General features: G+C 36.4%; 1 pseudogene; it reads left to right on the top strand.

The window, feature by feature from the left end:
• Nucleotides 1-5,943: 5,943 nt before the first annotated feature.
• LOC114037657 lies at nt 5,944-6,408 on the top strand (annotated as a pseudogene).
• The last annotated feature ends 1,068 nt before the right edge of the window (nt 6,409-7,476 follow it).

Below are 7,476 nucleotides of genomic sequence, written 5' to 3'. Positions count from 1 at the left end.
TTCTGGAAAACAATTTGAAATTATGCCCAAAGGGATATAAAACTATAAAAGTCATATCTTTTAACCCAGGAATACCTCTACTAGGTCTAAATCCCAAAGATATCAAAGAAGAAGGGAAAGAATCTATATGCGCAAAAATATTTATAATAGCTTTTTTTTCTGTTGACAAAGGATTGAAAATTAAGGGGAAATGCATGAATTGGGAAATGGCTGAATGAATTGGGGTACATGATTGCGATGGTATACTATTGTACTGTAAGAAATGATGGGCAGGATGGTTTCAGAAAAGAAAAAAACCTGGGAGGGCATATAAATTAATACAAAGTGAAGTGAGTAGAACTAAGAGAAATTTGTACACAGTAACATCCATAATGAAATGAAGATCAACTGTGAAAGACAGCTGCTCTATCAATAGTACAATGATCCAAGACAATTCCAAAGGACTCATGATGAAAAAAATGCTATCCTTTGGAGAGAGTACTGATGAACCTGGAGTATATTTTGAAATTATATTTTTCATTCACTATTCTTTTTTTTCCTTCAACATGGCTAATATGGAAATGTTTTTCAGGACTTGACATGTATAATGTTATCACATTGCTTTTCTTTTCAGTGGTTGAAGGGTAGGAGGGAAGAAGAGAATTAGAACTCAAAATAAAAAAAGTTACAAATAATGAACTAATTTCCAAAAAAAAAAGAAAATGGTAATTTGTTCCAATATGATTGATGTGGGGACAATTTGAGCACACCTCAAATTTCACATTTGCTTATAGTAGAGTTTTTCTGGAAGAATCACTGAGATCACAAAAAAAAAAATTGACCACTTTTCATTCTGGTCTCTACCCATACATTTTATGCCCATTCTCTTCACCTTCAGCCATGGTCTTAGCCTCACATACCAATTGCATTCTCTTCCCTGAGTCACAGCTTTTCCTGGGAATATGAGGGCAATACTGAGGATCCTGCCACTACATAAAATTGTGCTTTATTAGGTTCTTAACATTTTTATATGTTGCTATGTTTTTTTTAGTATTATGTTTCCAACTCATTTTTCTCATAAGCCTTGTGATTTTTATTATGTGATTACAAACACATACACACATATATGCACACACGCATGTGCACACACACACGAATACATATGTTGCATTATAACATAACTGATTATATTTGAAGGACTAATATATGGGAGATGAATTACTCATATTCTGGTTCAACCCAGACATAGGAACAGTGGACAGAAGTTGCAAAAAGGCAAATTTAGGTTTGACATTAGGGGAAAAAGAAAAAAAAAAAACATAAAAGTTAATGCTGTCCCCAAAAGTAAAATGGGCTATCTCCAAGTGTAGCAGTTTCCTTCTGCACTGGAGATCTTTAAGAAGAGGTCCCTTGTCAAGTATGGTAGACTTGAGATTCCTTTTGGATATGGGTTCATCTAGATGGCTGCTAATGTCCCTTCTAGCTCTCAGGATCCCTGATTTTGTAATTCTGTGACTATGGGCACATTGTCAGATAGACACCTTTTCTTAACTGTTTTTTCTTGGTTATAGAAAATGTTGTATAAGAGAATATATTGGGAAATAACTGTAATATAAGAAATAAGAGATGTCAATAAAACTTTTTTTCTTTTAAATGAACAAAGATTCATTCAACTAATATTCTCTTCCTACAAGGCATTGAATTAATTGATAACATCAAAGCAAATTGTATTTTAATCACCTGCACATAGCTGATTTATGTCCACAGAACACCAACATTTTCCTAACTAAACTCTGGCTTTGTGATTTAACTCAGCTATTATAATTCCATGGCACTTTAATGGGAACAAATTCCAGCTTTCTTGGGGGATGCATCCATTTTAAACTTTTTTCCCCATTTAGTTAGTGATGCATGACTAACTCTTCCTAATTTGAAATGTTCTTGCAGGCCATTTCCCTTGAAAAGAGAAAAGCTCCCACGTTTTATTTCAGCAATGATCATTAAATGCAAAGCCTGGCAAAGGGAAGATAATGACCATAATCAAAATTTAGGATGGATGACTCTGGATGCGGTCCTTGGAAGTCCAGGGTCACAGAAGTAGATAGTGTTGGTACACAGCAGCCACAGACATGACAAGTAAATCTGTGCTCACTGCAGGTAAATCATTCCAAAGACTCTGCAATGAGTGCCAGGGACTTTACCTATCTTGTAATTCATTGTCACATTTTGAAACACAATGTTTTTGCCAATGAAGGTTAATTCTCCATCTCTTGAATTTGAAAGCTGTTTAAATGTTTATGTGTATGTATACGTACATACATACATGCATACACACACATATATTTTACCTTTTTAGAGTTCAAGTTAGAATACACACCTTGGGGTCTAAATCCTTGCAAAGTAAAGTTTATACTTTTTAAAAAATTTAATAACAATAGTCCCCATTTATGAAGTGCATTGCTTTGCAAAGTACTTAACTCACACAGTCTCATCTGAGCCTAACAATAACTCTGTGAAGTAAGCATAGAGCACCCATTTTACAAAAAATGAAACTGGAGCCCAAAGAAATTAAATGACTCACCCATGACAACATAGCTAGTAAGTGTCAGAGGCAGTACTTGAACCTAGGACTTTCTGACACCATATGCAGTGTATTACTCACAATTCCAAGCTATTTTTCTGTTTTCCTTGCTGCAGAATGGAAATTCTTCATCCTATTTTTTTCTTTTTCCCTTTGCCTAACCAAATCTTGTTAGCTATTAAGCTGTAGCCCAAGACTAATTTTCTTTCCGTGTTGTTCTCCCTCACTCACAACTGCAGAACCTTTAACAAACTATACAAATTACTATTAAATTACATGGCTTCATACTGTTGACTATTTCTCCTTCTTTTATCATGACCGAGAGAGGAAGAGTGGCATGATAGATAGAGAGCTGGCTTTAAATATATGAAGGACTAGGTTGAAGACTTACCTCTGACACGGAGCGGCTATGTGACACTGAGAAGGTTCCAAAACCTCTCAGTGCCTCAGGTACTGCTTTAAGACTATAAGTTGAAGCCATTTCCATATCTGATGGATTCTTAAGTGGTCCTGCAGGAGCTCATCTCTCCCATAAAGATACCAATAGAAATCTAGATGGCAAAATGATCAAGAAAACCAGGGAGAAATATCACTAAACCTTCCATTCTTTCTAGGACTTCACAGGAAGGTGGTCTTAGCCTGAATTTAGAGAGATGTTTATGTTGGAGCAGTGATAGTGTTGGAGCAGTGAGGGGGTGAAGATAGAAACCAGGACATGAGTCAATAAATAAATCCTAAAACCTATGGGATTTGTGAACAGGGAGTCACCGGGGGAATCATCAGCTAGCTTGACCTTCAGTAAATAGAATTTGATACCTGAGGGCACAAGTCAGTGTCCATACGTCACTGTACAAGGAAACAGGAATGGACAATGAATATCTCAGATCATTCAGAGAAATAGCAGGAGACAGAGCCAGCTTAATAGCTGGATATAAGTGACCTTGCAAGGTGTCTAAAACCATTAACAGTCTTCAATATCTGATTGGAGTCTGTCAATGCCTTAGCAGGAGATGGAGTTAACTCCCAATTAGGGATTTTGAAAAAGACATAGAGAGAAAAGGAAGTTAAGCTAACATTCTCATTGGGCCAGCAGAAAATGGTGGGAGAAATCAAGAGATTATGTCAGAAGATGGGGCCCACTCCAGATACCCCACCTACAACCACAGAAAGGCAACAGTATCCATATTTAGGGACAGGACAACAAAGGCTCATGTGATTCCACCCAATGGTACATGAGGGAGCAGAACCTCTCTCTGGCACAAAGCTCAAACCTAGGAACTTGGATGAAAAATATAAGAAAATAGATAAACACTGCAAATACAATGAAAACAAACTATAGTTTAAGAGATGTCCAAGAAGTAAATCCAGAAAAAAACTCCACAATATGCTCAATAAAGTGTCAGAAGAAAAAAAAAGTCAGGCAACAAAGGCATTGAGAATGACTGAAAGAAATTAAATGAGAGTTAAAAAAAATAGAACCAAAGCTCTTGATGAAAACATTAGAAAGAGAATAGTTGAGAACTGAAAATGGAAACATGACCCAAGACACTCTGAAAATAATATAAAGCAAAGAGAACTTAATGATTCCATGAGACAAGAAATAGGAAAACAAAATTAAAATACTGAAAAATTAGAGGAATATGTAATGGTATATCAAAAACAACTAACATGGAGAAAAGATTGAGGAGAGAAAATTAAAGGAGCATTGAAACCTAAATCATTGAAACCCTGAAAAAAAAATCATGATTTAAAAATAAAACAAAATAAATCCCTTGACACTTTAATTCAAGAAGTCATAAATTAACACTACCTAGATTGATTTGAACCACAGAACAAAATGAAGATAGAATCCAACAATTATCTCCTGAAAAAAAAAAACTCTAAAACAAAAAATTCTAGTCAAAATCCAGAGCTCTCACATCAAAGTAAAAAATACTTCAGATATTCAGAGAGAGGCATTTTTAATACCAAGGGATAGTTTTCAGAATCATACAAGCCCTGGCATCTTCTAACATAAATAAGAGAAGATCTTGGAATAGAAAAAATTATGTATTTAAGCAAAAGTTCTGGATAGTATAGCTTATGAAATTATAGAAGAAAAATTTCCCAGAGCTTCCTATAATAAATTCCAAATTGAAAACACTGAGGAATATCATAGTTAAAATCCAAAGCTTCCAAATCAAAGAAGTTGCTCAGAGAGTGTAGAGCCAAGAGGAAGGGGAAGTAGATGTTTATCAATCTCACAAAATGCCTCATAATTTGATATTTTAAGGATCAACCTCCTGAGAGAGCATAATAGAAGTTATGGGTTGTTTCATATTAATTCTTTCTCAAAGTATGTTTATGAAGGCTATGTTTTAAGTATTTCTTTTATGTGGAGAGATAAATAGTTATCCTAAACCTGATCTACATAGTGCATTAAAGATATTTCTGATCCCTTTTGGGGAGACCTTAAACAACAACCCAATTTAAACATTAAGTGAATTTCCCCTACGACTCTAGGGTAGATGAATAAAGAATCAGAAACACTAAAAATGAGCTTGTTCTTTCTCTTTAAAAGATAGAATCCCCCACAGCTGAAGCTGTGAACCCAGAATTAATATTCTCATTTGTAATAAAGTATTCCTATAGCAGTGTAGGTATGTGTTACAAGGAGAGGATAGTATCAGATGAGTGATGGGGTCAGAAATCAGACTGAAGTTGACTGAGAATGAGATGAGAAAGCGAAGGCAGTGATTTTAAGTAATTTTTTTTTTCACTGAAGAAATTTGACTGGGAAAAGAAAGAGAATTAAAGACAATAGTTTGAAGGGATGGTAGGGACAAGTGGAGACTTTTTAATGTTGGGAATGAATGGTGGTTATGTTTGAAGGCAGTAAGGAGAGAAGCAGTAGATAAATCAGTAAACTTTTATTAAGCACAAACTCACTATGTGATATGCAGTGTGCTAAGCACTAGAGATACAAACAAACAAAATCTGCCCTCAAGGAGCTTGTAATCTAACAAGGTAAGTCCTACCAATAAATGAATATGAATAAAATAATGAAAAATGTATTTATTAAGTATTGTCAGATACTGTGCTAAACACCAGTGATACAAATACAGAAAAGAAACACTCAGGGCCTCCAGGAACTTACATTCTAAAAGGAAAAGACAGCACATAAGGGTGACTAGGGAAGAAAGTGTGCATCTAGGAAGTCGTAGACACTGTGAATGGAGCAAGAATAGAGGGTAAGAATTTTGTGCACAATCTCCAAAAGCAATGATAGTATTGATTTGATTACATTGTCCAGAGCAAGAGCTGGAAAGGAAAGTACGTTCAATATAGCATGTCAAGAAGACGTCATTCTCCCGCTGCTCGAGGAGCCGGCCGCCGCTGTGAATAACACTGTAACCAACAGAACCAAGAAGCTCATGACAAACAGACTTCTTCAGTGTAAACAGATGGTTAGAGATTTCCTTCATCCTGGAAAGGCCACAGTGCCCAAGACTGAAATTCGAGAAAAACCGGCCAAGATGTACAAGACAGCTCCAGACGTCATTTTTGTCTTTGGACTCAGAACCCATTTTGGTGGTGGCAAAACAACAGGCTTTGGCATGATTTATGATTCCCTTGACTATGCAAAGAAAAATGAACCAGAGCACAGACTTGCAAGGCATGGCTTGTATGAGAAGAAAAAGACATCAAGAAAACAGCGAAAGGAACGCAAGAACAGAACGAAGAAAGTCAGGGGTACTACAAAAGCAAATGTCGGTGCTGGCAAAAAAGAAGGATTAAAGGCACTATGGAAGATGTTTATCCAGGAAGATAATTTTTCATCAGAGAACAAATAAACTATGTAACAACTTCAAAAAAAAAGAAGAAGTCTATGAACCATGGTCAGGTGGGTGGACCTGGCCTACATATGGTGAGCTCCCACCAATTAGGGCAGGATGACAAAGGTGGGAGCTGGAGGTCTGGTTGGGCAGCTGTGACTTCATAGTAGGAGATTTAGTCTATGAAGCATCATCCCACGGCTGAGGCCAGGCTTGGTCTGGTGGGCTCTCACCATCCAGAACAGCATGGGCCCTGGGTGGAAGCTGACTGTGCCATGAAAACCTAACAACTCAAAAGTTTTGATCGCAGGCCAAGTGATGGATAGCATGTCTGCTGTCTGGTGCATAGCCAAGTTGAGCCTGAGGAGGTTCAGCACTAAGTTGTTCAAGGTCGATGAATTTTTCAGCCATAGCAACTCTCCAGGACATGAGACTATATTATCAAGGAGCATCAATCTTTGTCAGAGGAGAGAATATCTTGATTTCAGACCCTTGAAATATTGAAGCACCCACTGAATAGAACTTTATGTTCTTAATTTAGAAAAGGACAAATGGGACACTTTTTTTTTCTTCTCTCCAAAAGAAAATTGCTTTGTACTGTATGTGGCCCTTGATTGACATGTTTCTTTCCCCTAAGGGTTTGTGGCCCTTGATAGGAAAAAAAAACAAAACAAAACTCTATTCCTAAACTATGCCATTGTACAAATGAACCAAGCTGGAATTAAAATACTCTTTTTGTACTTGCCTTTCCTTATTTGAAAAACTTCTCATTTCCCCCCACCACTCTATCTTTCATTTTTATTTTCAGAACCATTATTGCAAGATAAGTGAAACATTAGTTTCTCTGAGAAAGTGGAAAGTGGTGAGGCCAGATAAGATCCATAATTATTGACTGAAAGGTCTGATAGTAGCACTTAAATTACTAGCAAAGCACTTTACCAGTTTTCTCTTGGACAAAAACCTAATCCCTGATCCCATCTTTCTTTGCAGAAGACATAACATATCTGTTACCAAATGATAAGAATGACAATGATTATAGGTCCAATTATAGGTCAATTACATATTTATGTAATTTATAAAAAGCATTCACAGCTTGCCTCA

This window comes from Vombatus ursinus, unplaced genomic scaffold (assembly GCF_900497805.2).
Source record: "Vombatus ursinus unplaced genomic scaffold, bare-nosed wombat genome assembly UNPS02010461.1, whole genome shotgun sequence".
Taxonomy (NCBI): Eukaryota; Metazoa; Chordata; class Mammalia; order Diprotodontia; family Vombatidae; genus Vombatus; species Vombatus ursinus.
Note: the sequence above shows the minus strand (reverse complement) of the source record. Positions and strands in the feature narration are given on the sequence as shown.